The sequence below is a fragment of the Sapajus apella genome, unplaced genomic scaffold (assembly GCF_009761245.1).
Source record: "Sapajus apella isolate SASKATOON/1434 unplaced genomic scaffold, GSC_monkey_1.0 scaffold14, whole genome shotgun sequence".
In the NCBI taxonomy this organism is placed as follows: domain Eukaryota; kingdom Metazoa; phylum Chordata; class Mammalia; order Primates; family Cebidae; genus Sapajus; species Sapajus apella.
In genome coordinates, this window is record NW_022436954.1 from 34,781,912 (window position 1) to 34,801,321 (window position 19,410).

A 19,410-nucleotide genomic window follows, 5' to 3' on the forward strand; every position below is an offset into this window, starting at 1 on the left:
TGCATGAAGCAACCTTGAAAATGATTTTCCTAAAGCAAAGTACATCCAAACTCAGTACCTTCTTAAGAACCTTTGCTGAATGAATAAATGAATAATTCACAAAAATATAACATATCTTTTATTCTTACTCAGAGGCAGTTTAAGCCTCTTGTGTAAGAGTAGGCCCAAACTTTAAGTAACGTAGGATAGTAAGCCTGCTAGATAAATTTCTGTACGGAAACATGGTCTGCTATGAAGCTGGAAGTGAGAGGACATTATATCTGACCCAAAGAGGCTTCAGGGCTGCTGAGCATGGGGCCTGAAGTCAAGGTCCCTCTTTTCATTAAGAGGTAGTCCAGGAGTGCATGACACCCGTCAGACTACTGAGACCCAGATGAAACAAGGGCCTTACATAATCAAAATAGTTCTCTCTTTTTCTGAGTTCCAAATAACTAGTTTCCTAACCCAGCATCTGGATAGCAGTGCCAAACAGGAGTACCTTCACTGAACTTCCTCATGAGGTTATTTCTATCCTATTGGAATGTTTCATTTCAGGAGGGTGAGGAAGGGAACTCTTGGATTTATGTACTTAGTTTAATGTTGTGGTGCAGCTTTGACCATCCGTTTAATGGGGGATCTGTTTTCCAGATGACTATACATGTGGAAATGAGAAGTTTTTTGAGTGTGTTTTTTTCCTCTTTAAAGAGTGGTTTTTCATTTAGTCTCTGCATTTGGGGTAAAAGGTCCTCTAGGGAGCCTTTTCAAAGTATTTGAAGTTTGTATCTGATTTTGGAGGTGAGTTGGAGGCCTGCCTGTATATGACAGACACAAGTTTCCAACAACTGTACATTCACAAGGACTGAGAGCCATCCTTCTGTGTCCATCATTCAACACTGATCTCACATTCGTGTTCATATCAGTATCTTTACAGTTTGCTCCCAGATATATCTCCCTAGTTTCCCTTAGTAGGTTTTACAGAATTTGCAGTGTATTCAGTGGCAGATGACCACATGTAGAGTCATTTAACTGCATCTTCCACTGCAACGCAGCCTGCTCTTGTTTTCTGTTTTTGTTTAGATTCCATCTTTTCGAAGATTTCATTCCTTGGCACTGTCTCAGTATCTCAGATACTTTTGGGACTTGGTCCTATTCCCCTCTTATGTTTGGCCATGGTCACCCCCTCAGTGTTGTGTTGTATCTCACGGCTGCCTTGTAGGATTGACCTTTACAGTTTATAAAGCTCCTTTCCATATGTTGACAATCCCTGGTGTGATACTGTGAGTTAGGCAAGGTGGGTATACGTGTCGTCCTCGTGTCACAGTGGTGAGGCAACATGGTTTTTGAATTTGTTAACCCATGAATTTGTCTAATTTGTTGGTAAAAAATAGTTACATATCAGTTGTTTCATAGGGTCAGCTTAATATAAAGTGGGAGTTAGGCAGGACCAGAACTCAGGTCTTCAGCCCCCAAGTCCCAGGGACTGTTCTTCATACCGAATTATCCCACTTTGAATCAGTTTCTTCTAGGGAGATATCTCCAGAACTGAGATGGCACCCACCAGACTTCCTAATTGTAGTCACTACCAGGAAAACAAGCAAAAGAACTGGTGTAAATCTCTGATTTTAGTGATTGGTGGAGATTTGGTGATTTGGTGGAGATTGTTTCGTGCTAAAAGTAAAGCCACTAGATTAAATGTTTTTTTAAATCAATTATTCTTAATTATTTGATAGTTACTTTACATTATTCAAAAGTCAAAATAAAATTTAAAAGAAGTTTAGATTGAGAAGTCTTGCCACACTTGTACCTTGCTCACCCCAGTATCCCCCAATACATACCATCTATAAGGTGATCATTTGTATTAGTTTCTTGTGCATCCTTGATAATGTGTTTTATATAGATACAGGTAAATATGAATATGTACTATTATTTTTCCCCATCTTTAAAACAAAAGATAGTAGCCATATATACACTATTCTATACCTTGTTTTTATCACTTACTAATATATTCGTGAGAGCTTTCCACTTTAGTATATGGGGAAATAACTTTACAGTTGCAAGGATTCTAAGTATGTGCTATAGTTTATCTACTTTTCTATAGTTGGAAATTGGAGCTATTTCTAGTATGTTTTGCATTTTATACTTTGTTGTAATTAATAGCCTTTTACATACATCATTTTGTACATATGCACCTATATCTGTCATTTATTCCCCTAAGTGGAATTGATGGGTCAGCAGGAAAAATCATTGATAATTTTGATAGATATTGAATTGTTTGTACTCCCACCATTAGTGTATGAGAATACCTATTTCTCCATATCCTCATGAAACAGAGTGTGTGAGATGAGATAAGACATAGGAGGTGAACAGTCTTTTACCTAATCTGTAGTTTGCAGTGGGAACACTCCGCAGTTCAAGAGCGGTGCAGGTATCAGATTAGTTCCAGTGGAATCAGTGCCTCACCATGACCATGGGCTTGCACCAGCTCTAGTGACACACATGGTGGGAGTACAAACAATTCAAGCCCTTTGCAGTTTCTTGTGCATCCTTGATAATGAGTTCAAGAGACGTATCCCAAATCACAGGGATGTCTTGCTAAGCTTGGAACTTTCATACTCAATGGATGCTTTTCTGAGGAAAGATTTTGCAATGCCCCCAACATTTTTAAATAAGTAATTAGTACTTGATAAGATAAATTTAAACTGCTAAAGTACAATATAAACATTGAACTATGATGCAATATTGCTAGACTTCTTCCTTATAGTTGCCAAGTAGTTTCCTGCATTAGGCAAATAGGGGATCATATAAAAACACCATGATTTATGGCCTAGATAACATCTTCACATTTTGAGAAGCACATATTCCAGGTCATCCTCACATAACTCCTTACCATTCTCATTCAAAAGGTTGATTCTCAGTCTTATTTTTCTCTAAGGACAGAAAAAAAAAATCCCCTTCATTTCCACTGCATAGAAAAGTGTGGTAAATGGAGCTGGGCACAGTGGTTATTCAATTTAAATGGACTTTTTTTTATAGAATTTTGACAGGGCCACTTTACAGGGGAAAGCCACTCCTCTTCCCCTTTATAGAACAGTTGCACCTGGACAGTTGCATTGATGACTGTATCCGGTCGACACAAGAGGTCATTCCTGGGCATAAGAATGGACTGACAAAACCTAGCTAGCACACCATTGACAAATACACATTTTCTTTTGTTAATAATAGCTGTGAAGGCTTTCACAACAGGCATTTCCAGTTTTGTTCTCAGGCTCCTTGCAGCTGCTCCTCTAAAAGTCTCCTCTCTTCCCAGAGCTGACAATGACCAGAAGCAAGGTGTTCTGTCTTTTGTGCCATCATCATCTAACTTGCCACTTTTGGGATGTCAGCCCAGGTATCAGTTTTGTATCAACTCAGTATGGCTTGTGGGTCTGGTTGCCTTTGTTATTCATGCCGAGGGCTTCTGGGCATCAGTTTCATGTGAGAACCCATTCCATGATCCTTCTTCTTTTGGCTGTTTTGAGTAGATGGCTCTTGTTGGCACAGTCTGTGAATGTCTGATGCTCTATCCATGCCAGACCACCTGTTCTACTATCTCTGTGGTCTGAACTAGTTGTCTGAACTACTCCTTGATAATCAATTTGAGATTATCTCGCTCTACCTTTGTTTTCAAGTCACATCTCAGCCCCTCAGCCACATTCCCGAAGAACATGACAAACGGATGGGTCACAAGTTACGTAGCACAGGGTATCAGACCACCAGGTTTTGAAGGGATTCTGTTTGGGTGCCAAAAAGAAAGATTTTATGTCACCATGATTTTTGTTAATGGCCTGTTGACACTTAGGCCTTAATTGAAAGCATTCTTACTCAAGTAGAGTTGACAGAGGAGTATTTGGTAGTTGTGGTTGCTGGTCTGAAAAGCATGTGGCTCTGTTTCAATACTCAAAGAGATCTTCTCAGGGGAAAAAGTTCTGACATCTCAAACAAATGGCCTTCATGCATAGTTTTGACACAATGCCCTATTAAGTATGGGTGTACGGTCGGTACCTTGTGGTAATAATTCAATATGGGGAACAGAGTAGCAACAAAGAAACATTGGGGTTATATTAAACCTCTGTGGAATTAGTGTGTAAACAAACTGCTTACCAGAAATGATCATATGGGGCTTTGTTTAAATAAATAAGAAGCTGGCACACAGGGTCTGCAGGATATCTCTGCCAAGCAGACCACCCTCACATTATAAGATACTACATCCATGTCTGACCCCATATGGAAAGAGACATAGCAAGCCAGCACTGGTTCGTATTCCCTGTCCACCACATAATGGGTTTGTGATCTTAGGGAATCCACCACAATGCTCTGAAACTCTGTTTCCTCAGCTATAAACGGTGGATAATCAAATGATCTACCTCACCATTAATAAATGTTAGCTATTTTTTAAATCAAGTTTAATACAAAGAGAAACATTTTGTTTTTCCAGCTGCCTAGAGCATCTTCCAAAATCCTATCACCAACAAATAATATATGGTATTTATTATAGCAACTGTGTATAAATGGAGTCCCTGTCCTATGCTTAGATGAAATATGTTGGCATTTGAGTTTGCATGTCTTCTATAGGAATCAGTGTTTAGTGAAAATGGGTGGAGACAAACAGATGTTCTCACAGTTCTGTTATTCACAGTACTGCCAAATTGAATGTTTCCATATAGGTGCATTCTAATGGCTAAAATGATGTGGATATTTTCTGGCCAGCCATATGGATCTTTTGTCATCTAAGATGTTAATATTTTCCTTATATTTTATAGTAGTTCTGGAGGACAGCCAGCTTCTTGAATAGGGTCCACATGGCTCATTATGCACAGGGCCTGGAAACTGCCTTATGCATGCTGTTGAGATGAACAGTGACACTTCAGAAGAGCTGGGAGCTGGGGTAGGGCAGTGGCTAGGAGAACATATTCAATTATTTCTCCACTTGCATTAAGCTACAAGTAATGAGCACTTTCCTGTGCTTTACAGTAAGTAATTAAAAGAAATTATAGAGTTGGATACAAAAATAACCAGAAGGACAACTGGATGTGTGGAGCCACCAGTTTTCTCCATGAGCACACAAGGTTAATCCTTGTTACTGCTCAGAATGCTGAGTTTCTATAGAAAGGGTTGCAGGTCCACACATGTTTTGGCGTCTACCCACACACTTCTGTATGGCATGACTGTGCATCCCAGAAGAAGGGCTGTGCTGTGTGCCTCCGCGTTTCAGTGGAATTTAACAAACAGATCCCTGAAAATGGTTTCATAAAGGTGAGTAACAGAGCTAATAGCCTTCTCTCACTAATTTTATCTTTCCCCCAAGATTTCTTGATAATAATTTGAAAAGGAGTGTTATTCTTTGGTCTCTAGAGGCAACTTACCTTTCCAGTTTCTTCCCTCACCTGTTTTCACCTCTCTTGCTTTTTTAAATTTAATGTTCTATGTATTTCAGAAGGTAGGATCTAACCTAGTGAGGTCCCTTCATCAGGTGATAATTATTCATCTCATTTTCATTTTGGCCCTCTGAATTAATGACATTGAAGCCTGCCGTTTGATCCTAAGATGGGTTTAATTATGTACAGATACTCTTTCTATAATGGAAATTGCTCAGGTAACTAATTAACCACAAGAATACACTGACTATGGAAAATTTCAGAAGCACCGTCTGTGGAAAAACTGGGAAGGGCATGCTGTCACCACAGCTCTGGGGTCTATTAAAAGTGTGGTTATGCAGCACTGGTGTCTAGTGGGGCGTTGGCTCTCAACTGTCAGAATTCCTATAGCATTTCATGGCAGAGAGTCAAGATGTCCAGCAATACTCTGAAAGCAACCTGTTGATTAAAGTTGTTAATTCTGAAGAAAGTGATTGAAATAAGACAAATGGGCCTTAACTTTCTTTCTCTTTCTCTCTTTTGTAAAAAAAGTGTGATTGTTCTGGCATGTTCCCAATCCTCACATAATGCCAACATCTTTTCTTAAAGGGGGATTCCCTTTATCCTTGGGTCTGACAGTTATTGCCTCTTCTCCCCTTAGGGACAATGAATGCAGTTGTATCACCTTTGCTCGCTCTTTCTTTCTTTCTTTCTTTCTTTCTTTCTTTCTTTCTTTCTTTCTCTCTCTCTCTCTCTCTCTCTCTCTCTTTCTTTTTCTTTCTTTCTCTTTTTTGGTACAGAATATGCTTATTTTTGAATGGAGGGACTTGAAAGACAAAGCCCCACCTGGCTTTCACAACATCTCCTGTTAGTAGGTGTGCCTTGTGCGTAATTTGAAGGAGGCAGTCCCTTAGCTGTGTTTACACTATACTTTTCAATGTGGGGCTGAAGGTGCAATCAACCATACTTGAGATGCTACCTGGGAAAACAGAGTTCTTTGTCATCTCAGCCCCACCCATTTGCAAATGATTTAACAGCAGCACTATTAGGGTTCCTAGTGCGAGTCATTTGCATTGGGACTTGTCAACTTGGTGACTTCCTGTTGTACGGAAACAATCTTTGCAGTCTTTTGTAAAAAGCCTAAACAGTGGACCAGTCTCCAGTTCTACTTGGCAAAGCTGCCCCCATCAAATCCCTCATAATGTTCAACTTAAAACATTTTACTTTTCTCTGGAAATCTAACTTTTTTTCCTTTTTTAAAAAACCATTTTAAGTCCTTCAGTCTTGAATTAAATGATCCCAAATATTGGACACCAGCTAAGAAATTGAATTACCTTCTGGGAACCTTATTGAAGAAGAGAGATGTTATTTGGAGAGGGGGGTTGATGCTTGATACTTATATTTACTCTTTTAAGATTTCATTGTTGTTGTTGCTGCTGCTTTATTTTGTAAGTTTTGTTTCTTTAAATTTCATGGTATTTGGTAGGAGAGATCTGGATCTGTTGGTTTCAGGACAAGTCTAGAAATGAGAAATCTGCCTTGAGTAGGTGAGTTGGTTCGCTCTGTTGCTATTTCACTATTTAGGACCAAAAGAACTCACAAGGACAAGAGACATCTGGCTAAAAGTAATACCAGTGTGACTGGACATCTACTACCTGCCATAATTGGTCATATCATTTCCAGTATGATGCTGATTGAGTGAGTGATATTAGGCTATGTTTAGGGATCAGAGAGGCAAATTGTGCTTATATTGCCTTGTAGTATTGTGGTAACAATTAATGATTATGTAGATGTCCACATTTAGGTCATCAATACTCTAAAAGTTCTCATTGAACCATCATGTTTATAAGTAGATTGTACTTTCTAACATAAAAACAATAGTGGAAAAATTAGTTGACATAAACAGAGTGCAGATTTTACTTAATACCATTACAAAAGCAAAGGCATTTTTCCACATAAATATCCCCATAAAACAAATGGAACCAAAGAGGAAAGATGACAGGTAACCCCATGACATGCTAAGAAAGTATCATAAATACTTAAGTTGACTTTAATCTTTTATTTCCTTATCCTAAGCAACTTCTTTTCTCTTTATCATTTAGCCTAGTGCTTCTAAACTTTGATAAGTAAAGAAGTTGCTGCACTAAATAAATCTTATTGAAACGCAGGATCTGATTGAGTGGGGTAGGTGGAATAAGGAAGGGGAAGTTGAGATTCTGCATTTCTTAGAAGCTTCTACATTATGTGAAAATGGCTAACCCATCTCAACACTGAGAAGTCAGGTTTCACTTAATTTCAGCCTGTGGAAGTTTATCCCATATGTACATTTTCCAAAACTCTAATCTCGGGCCCCATGAGTTTCTCCTTTAGTTGAAATAGTTTTAGGAATAAATTTGAATTGCATTAATATACAATTTATAAGTGTAACACTCAAAAAATTACTTGAAGTTTGAGACTTTAGGTTGAATAAAATCAATTTCATACTTGAAAATTTTCTATAAATTCAAAAGTCTATACATTTAAGTACAATTTAAATGCCTAAGTTACAATGACATTTGTTTTTCTAGCTCTCTATGCAACATTTCCAGAGTCATCATCCCTATACAGGAAAATTTTTCTCACATGATTTCACGGTAAATTCATTAAATATGATGCTTACTTGGTAATGTCTCCAGGTTCTTTATTACGGAGTGGGTCACTGAAACTTTATGGAACAAATTGGAAATTATCTTCTTAATTAATGTTACTGTCTACCATGTATGGGAATTTGGTAAATATTATATGGGTTTCAATAACATAGTAGATAGAATGTTGTTAAATCTAAACTTAACTTTAGTGAATTGTAACAGATCCCACCTGAAATTCTAAAGGAAACAGAATCCTATTATCATCTATAATCTCTTTTTTTTGGTTAATTATCATCTATAATGTCTTTTTTTTTTAAATATATATTTTATTGCATTTTAGGTTTTGGGGCACATGTGAAGAACATGCAGGATTGTTGCATAGGTATATACATGGCAATGTGGTTTGTTGCCTTCCTCCCCATCACCTATATCTGGCATTTCTTCCCATGTTATTCCTCCCCAACTCCCCACCCCCCACTGCCCCCCCCCAATTCCCCCGCCACAGACCTCTGTGTATGATGCTCCCCTCCCTGTGTCCATGTGTTCTCATTGTTCAACACCCGCCTATGAGTGAGAACGTGTGGTGTTTGATTTTCTGTTCTTGTGTCAGTTTGCTGCGAATGATGGTTTCCAGGTTCATCCATGTCCCTACAAAGGGCACGAACTCATCAATTTTTATGGATGCTTAGTATTCCATGGGGTATATGTGCCACATTTTCCCTGTCCAGTCTATCATTGATGGGCATTTGGGTCGGTTCCAAGTCTTTGCTAAACAGTACTGCAATGAACATTTGTGTGCATGTGTCCTTATAATAGATCAATTTATAATCCTTTGGATATATACCTAGTAATGAGATTGCTGGGTCAAATGGACTTTCTAGGTCCTTGAGGAATGGCCACACTGCCTTCCACAATGGTTGAACTAATTTGCACTCCCACCAACACTATAAAAGTGTTCCTATTTCTCCACATCCTCTCCAGCATCTGTTGTCTCCAGATTTTTTAATGATCATCATTCTAACTGGTGTGAGGTGGTATCTCAATGTAGTTTTGATTTGCATTTCTCTAATAACCAGTGATGATGAGCATTTTTCATATGTTTGTTGGCCTCATATATGTCTTCTTTTGAAAAGTATTCATATCCTTCGCCCACTTTTGAATGGGTTTGTTTTTTTCTTGTAAATCTGTTTTAGTTCTTTGTAGATTCTGGATATTAGCCCTTTGCTGGATGGGTAGATGCAAAAATTTTTTCCCATTCTGTTGGTTGCCAGTTCGCTCTAATGATTGTTTCTTTTGCTGTGCAGAAGCTCTGGAGTTTAATTAGATCCCATTTGTCTATCTTGGCTTTTGTTGCCAATGCTTTTGGTGTTTTAGTCATGAAGTCCTTGCCTATGTCTATGTCCTGAATGGTTTTGCCTAGGTTTTCTTCTAGGGTTTTCATGGTGTTAAGTTTTGTTTGTCTTTAATCCATCTGGAGTTAATTTTAGTGTAAGGTGTCAGGAAGGGGTCCAGTTTCTGCTTTCTGCACACTGCTAGCCAGTTTTCCCAACACTATTTATTAAACAGGGAATCCTTTCCCCATTGCTTGTTTTTGTCAGGTTGGTCAAAGATCAGATGGTTGTAGATGTGTGGCATTGCCTCCAAGGCCTCTGTTTTGGTACCAGTACCATGCTGTTTTGATTACTGTAGCCTTGTAGTATAGTTTGAAGTCTGGTAGTGTGATGTCTCTAGCTTTGCTCTTTTTGCTTAGAATTGACTTGGCTATACGGGCTCTCTTTTGGTTCCATATGAAGTTTAAGGTGGTTTTTTCCAGTTCTGTGAAGAAGGTCATTGGTAGCTTGATGGTGATAGTGTTGAATCTATAAATTACTTTGGGCAGTATGGCCATTTTCATGATATTGATTCTTCCTAACCATGAGCATGGAATGTTTCTCTGTCTGTTTGTGTCCTCTCTTATTTCGTTGAGTAGTGTTTGTAGTTCTCCTTGAAGAGGTCCTTTACATCCTTTGTTAGTTGTATTCCTAAGTATTTTATTCTCTTTGTAGCAATTGTGAATGGCAGTTCGTTCTTGATTTGGCTCTCTTTAAGTCTGTTATTGGTGTATAGGAATGCTTGTGATTTTTGCACATTGATTTTGTACACTGAGACTTTGCTGAAGTTGCTTATCAATTTCAGGAGATTTAGGGCTAAGACAATGGGGTCTTCTAAATATACAGTCATGTCATCTGCAAATAGAGACAATTTGACTTCCTCCTTTCCTAATTGAATACCCTTTATTTCTTTTTCTTGCCTGATTGCTCTGACTAGAACTTCCAATACTGTATTGAATAGGAGTGGTGAAAGAGGGCAACCCTGTCTAGTGCCAGATTTCAAAGGTAATGCTTCCAGTTTTTGCCCATTCAGTATGATATTTATTGGCTGTGGGTTTGTCGTAAATAGCTTTCATTATTTTGAGATACGTTCCATCAATACCTAGTTTATTGAGAGTTTTTAGCATAAAGCGCTGTTGAATTTTGTCGAAGGCCTTCTCTACATCTATTGAGATAATCATGTGTTTTTTGTCTTTGGTTCTGTTTATGTGGTGAATTACATTTATAGACTTGCGTATGTTGAACCAGCCTTCCATCCCCTGGATGAAGCCTACTTGATCATAATGGATAAGGTTTTTGATATGCTGTTGCAATCAGTTTGCCAGTATTTTATTGAAGATTTTGCATCTATGTTGATCATGGATATTAGTGAATAGCCCCATCCTCCCTTGACCTCTGGGGTGGAGTCTTTGAAGCACTTTTTTCCCTGCTATTCTTAAGTACCGGGTGCATCTGACTGCTCAGAGAGGGCACTGCCTTTCCCCCAAGGTCACACAGCAATGAAGGCAGACAGATGCAGGAGAGGGGACCTAGATGGGCAGGCAGCCCCGCACTGTCTCCTTGGAGTCCTGAGGGGCCCGGGCCTTAGCCGCATGAGAGAACTGAAAGAAAGGAAAGAGGGTTGTGGGGCCTACAGGACACACAGAGAAAAGTTGGTTCCACAAGCAGGGAGGTGGGTCCCGAGCCCCAGCACCCTGAGCTGCAGGCAAGCAGAGGCAGCATGCTACAGAGAGCCCGCCAGGTGGGTGCCCCCAGCCTCTCCCCCAAAGTCCTGCTGAGGCATTAGAGGCTGGTGTCTCGGTGGCAGCTGCGGTGTACAAGCCAGCACCTGGCATTCCTGGGCAGTGTTGGTGGCTGCAGCAGGCCCCAGAATTCAGATGAGCCGCTCCTCAGGCAGCAACTTGAGGTTGGGGGTCGGTGGCACACGGGCACCCACCTGCTTCTCGCTGCTAGGCCGGTATCCCAAAGCTTCTGCACCAGCAGTGCCAGCCCCACTGCCTGGAGCAAGGTGGCCAGGGTGGAGAAGACCACGATGATAGCAGTGATGGCCACCTGAGACAGGGCGCCATCAGAGCTGGAACTGAGGCGGTGGGTGTAGGCAAAACAGTGCTAGTCTCATTTGCAGAAGGGGTTGATATTTGGCCCACGGTCGGCCCTAGCGGGCCAGTAGGAGCGGCAGGCCCAGCGCCAAAAGTAGCCCCAGGCTGGGGTTCGCCATGGGCTGGGTGGCAGGTTGGCAGCGCCGAGGAAGGGGCTTCTCGCACGCACCCCTCCTACCGCATCTCTGGCCGGGGGCACCTGCAACGGGACACCTGGCCTGGGCGTCTTTGACCTAGCTCAGGTTCCAGGTCTGTGTCCCTCCCCTTGAACCGTCGGTCCATTGGTCGGGCTTTTGGTCCAATCCCACCGGCTCCTGAAGAGGTTAAACTTTTACATGGAATGTCAACTGCCATTTGGTTCCCATAAATGAAAAACTGTTGTTTTAAAAAATAATCTTTAAAAGTATTTTCAGATGACCTGATTTGCTATGCAAGTGACTTGAGTGTGCTTGATGCTAAGAATTCTTTGTTATAGACTGGAGATGTGCTATGAAGGCAGTGTTGCTCTGTGACAAGGAAGCAGAAGATAAGGGCAAGGTTTGATGTGACTCTGAGCTCTGAGTGGCTCTGGCTTTCAGGGAGACTTCATTGGTTACAGCAACATGGGTGTTTTCTTAGGGCAATAGTGTCTCTGTCGCCCAGGCTGGAGTTCAGTGGCATGATCAATCATTCACTGTAGCCTCAACTTCTTAGTCTCAAGTAATCCTCCCACCTCAGCCTCCCAAGTAGCTGGTACTATAGGTGTGCACCACCATGACTACTTTTTTAATTTTTAAGTTTTTGTAGAGACATGGTCTCACTTTGCTGCACAGGCTGGTCTCTAATTCCTGGGCTCTAGTGATCCTCCTACCTCTGCCTCCCAAAGTGTTGGGATTACAAGTGTGAGCCTCTGCACCTGGCCCTTTGTAACCTTCTTGGCAATACATTCTTTTATTCCCTAACTAGAAGTAACCTCTTTCTCTTGATAGAAGCACTAAGTGCCTGGGGTCAGGAGGCCAGATGGGATGCTCTCTGCCCAGTTCTGGCCTTTGTGCCAGGCATTTTTTATCCTTCATTTCAAAATTCATGACTTAGTTTCAATTTACCTTTAGACTTACTGCTCTTCATTTAATTGCACCTCCCTAAAAACTATACAAATATTTCTAGCACAAAGAGAGCTGAGTACCTAGTTTGTGCATGGTACTGTGCAAATTGTTCTAGGTGGTAATTCAGAGGAGAATGCCCAATGTCAGTCCTTAGCCTTTGCTCCTTAACAAGGAAAAACAAATGTCTGTGTAACATAGGCATTAAAATTTACTCTTGAAGAAAGGTAGAACACCTGCCAATAATTTTTTTTTAAAATCCTGTTTTTCAGCTATGGGGAGCAGGGGTGTAGTGGGAAGTAAAGAGGATCAGAGCTTTGGTGCTTTCTAACAAAGTGGCATGTAAACTGATCTGTCAAATTAATGATTCTGGAAATCATGCTTGTTTTTTCTTATGGTAGTTATGCATAGATATCACTTCAGGTATGAACTAAGAGTCAGCAATTTATCTGACACTTAGTGAGTTTAAGTGATGTCTGCAAGTATCAATCATCACGGACATACCAGGGGCTCAGAGCGTACTGTGGTATGAAGGACTGTGTTTTGTAGGACATGTATTTGGATGTTCTTGGACTTAAGCTACATTATGGCTAAAAACTGTATTTTTAAAGGTATCTTCAAAGCTTTGGAATATCTGCATTTTCAGATATCATTTACTAAAATATTTATTAACTTCGTTTGAATGGCCATCTGGATAAGTAGGTGAGTATCTGTAATGACCATTACTTTTTTTCCATTTTATTTATGGATTTCAGTGTTATTATCTTTGAGTTCTGTCCGTGTGGTTTTTATTGAGGTGGTGTTTTCTTGTTTGTTTGCTGAGTCTTCTTGACTAAGCAATAAATACATGATGGGAAAATAATGTGGAAGTAATATAGAGGAATGGAACAAACCAGTCCCTGTAGTTTAAGACCTACTTTCCTTTGGAATCTGGGGTTCATGAACCTGTTCTATCAGGGGAACCACAGTGAGTAAATGAGTTGATTAAAAACTCTGGTCCTCTCTCCTCCTGTACCAAATGGGGATAATTATAGTTACTTGTACCTCTAGGGTCCTCTGAGTCTTAATTAATTAATATTTGCAAAGTGTTTGGAGATATTTGAATTAAAAGTACTGAGCAGTATAATCAAAATTCATTGTAATTATAATTGGAATCAGTTTGCAATTCCACCTTTCCTCTGTTTTTCTCTATCTTGTTCTTTCTGCCAACCCAGACTACTCAGCTCTGAACACTCTCTCCACCACTTTTCTTTTTGCAACTCACTTCAGCTTATACGTAAATAAATAAATGGATTAATTAATTAAATATAGTCAGGCCTTTAGCCCCACATTTAAGTAACTACTTAATGTTTATTTTTAAAACTCCATAGTCACTAAAAGTCAGTCAATTTATTCTTTCTTCTAGTCTATCGTGTTTTTCAGGTCTTCCTTCACATGACGATAAACTGATCTTCCTACAGCATTCCCATGCTCAGAAACTCTCATTGGCTCTTTGGTGCCTTTCATGGCAACATCTAAACTCTTTGGCATTCCCCCAGAGGCTTTCAAAATCTGGCAATCATTCAATCCTGTTTTTCACTGTTCCCATTCTAAACTCTTCTCCCTAGACATTTACTCTATGCCTTCCCACCTTCCTGCCATTCATCAAGCTGTCATGCACCAACTGTAGGGTACATATAAACTCTTTGCAATCTTTTTTTTTTGAGACAGAGTCTCTCTGTCACCCAAGGCTGGAGTGCAGTCACGTGATCATGGCTCACTGTAGCCTCAACTTCCCGGACTCAAGTGATCCTCCTACCTCAACCTCTCAAGTAGCTGGGACCTCATGTGTGCACCACCACATCTGACTACAAAAACTTAAAAATCTTAAAAAGTAGAGACCTGGTCTCATTACATTGCCCAGGCTGATCTTGAATTCCTGGACTCAAGTAATCCTCCTGCCTCGGCCTCCCAAAGTATTGGGATTACAAGTGTGAGCTACCGCACCTGTCCCTTTGCAACCTTCTTGACAATGCATTCCTTTATTCCCTAACTGGAAGTAACTTCTTCTCTTTAAAGAATTTTATCTGTACCTTTTTTAGGTCATTTGTATCTTTATATTCCAGTTACATGTTTTATATGTCCTACCTCCCTCCTAGACTATAAGACTGGAAAGTAGACTTCACGTGTGATGAATGAATGAACAAAAGGAAGTTTAACATATGGATGTAGTGAACTGGATGCAAATTAAATAATTTTAAATATTGATTTGCAAGATTTCATTAAGGCCAACTCTTAATAGGCTTGCATCATATATGTTAGGAACCAAATATTAATAACTTCTTCAGCATTACCATTGTCTCTATAGACTGTCTGAAATGAGCAGCCATATCTTTAAACTGTGTTTTCTGTGATTACACGCTCACAGGTAAAACCCAAAGGGGTCAAACAAGACTTTGCTTTTTTTAATTATTATTATTACATATGCCTGAATTATCTGTACTGTTGTTTGTTTTCCCAGCTTTAGCCATGGAAATTTAGTTTTAACATGCTAAAATTTTTGCAGTGCTTTCTCTTAGAAAAAGACTACATTGTCTGAAATTTCATCCACTGAAGTAATCAAGCCTTAAAGCTGAAGTGTCTTGGTCATGATTAATCCAATGCTATGAAGTAGTATCTTAATGGTGATCCCTTTAGAAAGTTGGGCTCCAGGACACACTTAGTTGCAGAAACTGTGTCCACATTTTGTAAGCTCCTTCACTGTCATAGCTACTCTCTTCCCTTTGGTTGATATTGTAAAACTGGCAGCACGTCCTGATGGTAAAAGCTTGGTTGAGGAGACAGGTAACCTATTAGCTTTATGGCATTTAACAGTTTACCTAACCTCTCTGAAGCATAATTGCCTCATCTACATAATGGGGTTAATAATATCCATCCTGTCTCCTTGTAAAAATCAAATTAGATGATGCCTGTGAATGTTCTGTAGTCTCTTAGACAAATCCAAGTTATGAGTACAGCAAGAGTAAAACAGCATGTTGTCATGGACATTCTTTCAGTGGAATGTTTAAGACTTGTGAGTCATGCTTAAAGCTAAACTTGATATCTACTTCATTCATTTTCTTTTTAGTTCTATGTACTGTATTGAATTTCTGAGAGTGGGGCTAAGAAAGCCTTCCTAGCATTTTATAGATGTAGTTGAATTAATGGTTGTAAGCCTTAAAGCAGAATTAGACAACATCAATGAATTTATTGTGTAAATAAATATATAATCTACTTAGCAATATTGCACAGCCTCTTTATCTTATGTGTGATAAAGACTCATCTGAAGGCTGGAAATGAAGAATTGTCCTTGAAGCTCTTACTCTTTTATGATTTCCCAATACAGTATATAAGGTTACTTATTGAAAGCTTAGCAAGATAAGAAACAGGAAGTTAAAAGGCTGAAAACTACAAATTTTGCTATTATTGTTGTTATTACTATCACTGACTACTTCCCAAGTCTCTTATTGATCTGTTAGAAACAGGGCTACACAGGAAATAGTAGAACAGTTAGTTTGCGTAGTGTTATTTGCTTTTTAATTATTCAAGTAAAGTTTTACCCCGTTAGAGGAACTCAAGAAGTTGCTCATGGCTGATAACTGCCATCTGTCAAATTCCTTAGAGCAAGGGTCCCTAACCCCCAGGCCATGGCTGTCACCAGTCTGTGGCCTGTTAAGCAGCAGGCTGCACAGTAGGATGTGAGTGGCAGGTGAGCAAGCATTGCCATCTGAGCTCTGTCTCCTTTCAGATCAGCAGCAGCATTAGATTCTCATAGGGGCATGAGCCCTATTGTGAACTGCACATGCAAGGGATCTAGGTTGTGTGCTGCTTATGAGAGTCCAAATCCTTATGAGAATGTAACCGATGATCTATGGTGGAACAGTTTTGTACCAAAACCATCCCCCCTGCTACTCCCAGAGCGTGGAAAAATTGTCTTCCACAAAACTAGTTCCTGGTGCCAAAAAGGTTGGGACCGCAGCCTTAGAGTTTATAATTTGGAGCTAGCACAGCCTGTATTTACCTAAGAATTTAATGAGTTCACTGATCTTTCCAAATGAAAAGACTTCTTATGAAAATTATATCCGAACTGTCTTTTCTCTTAGTAAAAACTTACTGATGGGTTTATTAAACTAAGTACTGCTATTACATTTTTCTGTGTTAAGCATTATGGGGGTTCAGACATGATCCATTTCCTCAAAAACTTACCTTCCAGATGAAGGCTGACCAGAATGAGCAAATATGGTTAACAATTAACAAGTGAATAGGCCAGCCTGGCCAACATGGTGAAAACCCATCTCTACTAAAAATACAAAAATTATCCAGACATGGAGGCAGGCACCTGTAATCCTAGCTACTTGGGTGGTTGAGGCAGGAGAATTGCTTGAACCTGGCAGGCGGAGGTTGCAGTTAGCCAAGATTGTTCCACTTCACTCCAACCTGGGTGACACAGCAAGACTCCATCTTGGCAACAGAAAACAACTGAGAAGGGAATCAAGTACTACATAAGATGTAATGTGGAATTTTAGGGAGGAAGGCAGTGTATGCTGGAGTAATTAGAGAAGGGGACATGCGTGAGTTGATGCTTCAACTGGATCATGAAGGATAAGCAAGATTTAAGCAGTGAGCGAGACGGAAAGAGAAGAGTTTGCCAGAGGAATGGAACAAATCAGGAGGCAGTAATGTGTTTGGAGCTCCAAGGACTCCGTCCTGATCAGAACAGAAGTGACAAAGCATTGAGTAATATGAGAAAGTTAGCTAAGAAGAGTGAGGGCAGATTTTGGAGAGTGTTGAATATCAGATAGAAGACATTAGATTTGAGCAGATAGAACAAAAAAGCCATTGCAAGTTTTTGCGTCAGAGAATAATACTATGAGAGTGGTTAGTCAGGAAGACGTCATCAGAGTTGAATGGAGCAGAGTGTCTGATACAGCATGCGGACATTGTGGTCACAAAATGAGGTGGTGAGGGCTGAGCCAAGATGGTGGCAGTGGGATAGATAAAAAGGGATGGCCAGGAGAAATATTTTAAAGGAAAATTAACAGGACATCTTCGCTGACTGGGTTGGAAGGCTATATAGGAAATATATTGTCAAACTTGATTCCAGGATTTCTGTCCTATGCCTGGGTTGTCCATAATATCAGGAAAACATTGTTAGAAACAGAAAAGGTAGAAGATACCACTGTTCTGACAAAAAGTATTGAGTTTGGTGTTACATCCACTTGACTTCAAGGCCTTATGAGTGAGTAGGCAGTTAGAATTGCAGAAGTGCCAGTCAGAGAGCAGGGCTTGCAATGCGGGGTTGGACTTTGTCACCATTTTGTTAGTTCCTAATTCTATGCAGATGATCAGCTTGAGGAATGCCCATGTTTGGGCTTCAGAATGAAAGCCAAGTAATATTTCCTCACATGCCAGTATTTCCTCTAAAATATTTGCTTGTGGAACTGAGAAAACAACATACAAAGCATTATTTTTCTGATAAAACAGTTATTAATAGAAAGATAAGACCAGTGAAAGGCAGAGTCAAGTAGAAGCCAAGTATAGAAAAAGGTATCATTCAAGGACTCATTACTGTAGTGGTGATAACAATTTTCCAGCAGCTTAAGATGCCTCAGTACTTTGGGCCATTTTTAAATAGTTAGTGTGGACACTTAGTAAATAGGTATTAAATTAATTATAATTCATTAATCTTTTTTTTTTTTTTTTGAGACAGTTTCACTCTTGTCACCCAGGCTGCATTTTTGCTTTCTTAGTGGTATACAAAATGCTATGTTTCACAATGGTGGTATCTTAGATTTGATTAAATATGGTATTAAAAGATAGCTGATCACAGAAAGTCTCTACCAGTGTGACATAGTTGGCTAAAGTATTCCAAATTTGCAAACTTTCATTAACCTAAATAAGAAGTATCCCTTGGGTTGTTTTTATTTGGACTGGGAATATTAGGAGAAAGCTTTTTCATTCATTGATGTGAATACCATCTGCCAGAAATAGAAACCCCCATGGAGGATCTCTGTCTTTGATGGTGCAGGACTCAGAACGTTCACAAAGATTTAGTTATTAGAAGAATAGACATCTGTATTTTATTCAAACCAATTTGCACTTCCTAATCTGAGACCATTGTGCAATCTAAGCAGTTCTAAGCATGTTTGCTATTCGCACAAAGTGAGAATCTAAAAGAAATTAAACAAGGGATGGTAATAAAATCTCTTAGTGGTTGAGAATGTTATTTCTTACAAAAGTGGAGAACATTTGCTTTTCAATATCAGAGTTTTCAGCCATTTCCACATTCTGACTTATTGACTGGAGGTAGGTTGGCTTTGCATTCAGTAAAACTTTATGGGCAGAAACATAATTCCTTTCCTACTTACTTGAATAACATGACGGCCATTGCATATATGTGTCTTTGTGTAAGTCTATGCCTCAGAGCTGAGAAGTAGGAATAAAATTAGTGTCAGGGCTGGGGATGCTACTCTTTGCTGCTGAGGGACACAATACTTCAGGTAAGTGATTCTGAAGTCCTTCACCACCTGACGGTAACCTTGGGTTGGTCTATAGGTACGTTTTCATTTTGCTTGTTCATCCATTTTAATTGGCTTCCTAGAGCATGCTTGTAGATGTAGAGCCAAATTTAGAGTAGAGCAACCCTCTGGCAAACAGGAAAAGATTAATTTTGTGGTATGCTTTTAAGGGACTTCCCAGGAAACTTCAAAAGCAGAAAAAGAAGCACTAGCTGCCTATTCCAAAATGTGTAAACTACTACTCAGTTTTTTAAAAGTAGGATAAACTCGGAGTGTGTGCGTGCACACACACACACACACATACACACACACACACGACCACAT

General features: G+C 39.7%; 1 protein-coding gene and 1 long non-coding RNA gene across 9 annotated transcripts in view; one reads left to right on the top strand and one right to left on the bottom strand.

Moving 5' to 3' along the window:
• BDNF (brain derived neurotrophic factor) overlaps window positions 1-19,410 on the top strand; it is a 66,078-nt gene that overhangs the window by 41,899 nt on the left and 4,769 nt on the right. Inside the window, exon 1 of one of the 8 annotated variants that reach the window (XM_032283695.1) lies at window positions 3,748-5,271. The exons of the other annotated variants lie outside the window; for them this stretch is intronic. The gene's annotated coding sequence lies outside the window, so the exon portion shown is untranslated. Of the gene's footprint in view, window positions 1-3,747; window positions 5,272-19,410 lie in introns of those variants that run through there. 8 annotated transcript variants of the gene reach the window in all.
• LOC116555193 lies at window positions 2,984-7,184 on the bottom strand. Its single transcript, XR_004270420.1, has 2 exons — window positions 6,707-7,184; window positions 2,984-3,749 (listed from the first exon to the last, which is right to left on the bottom strand). It is a non-coding gene; the product is annotated as an uncharacterized LOC116555193 (long non-coding RNA).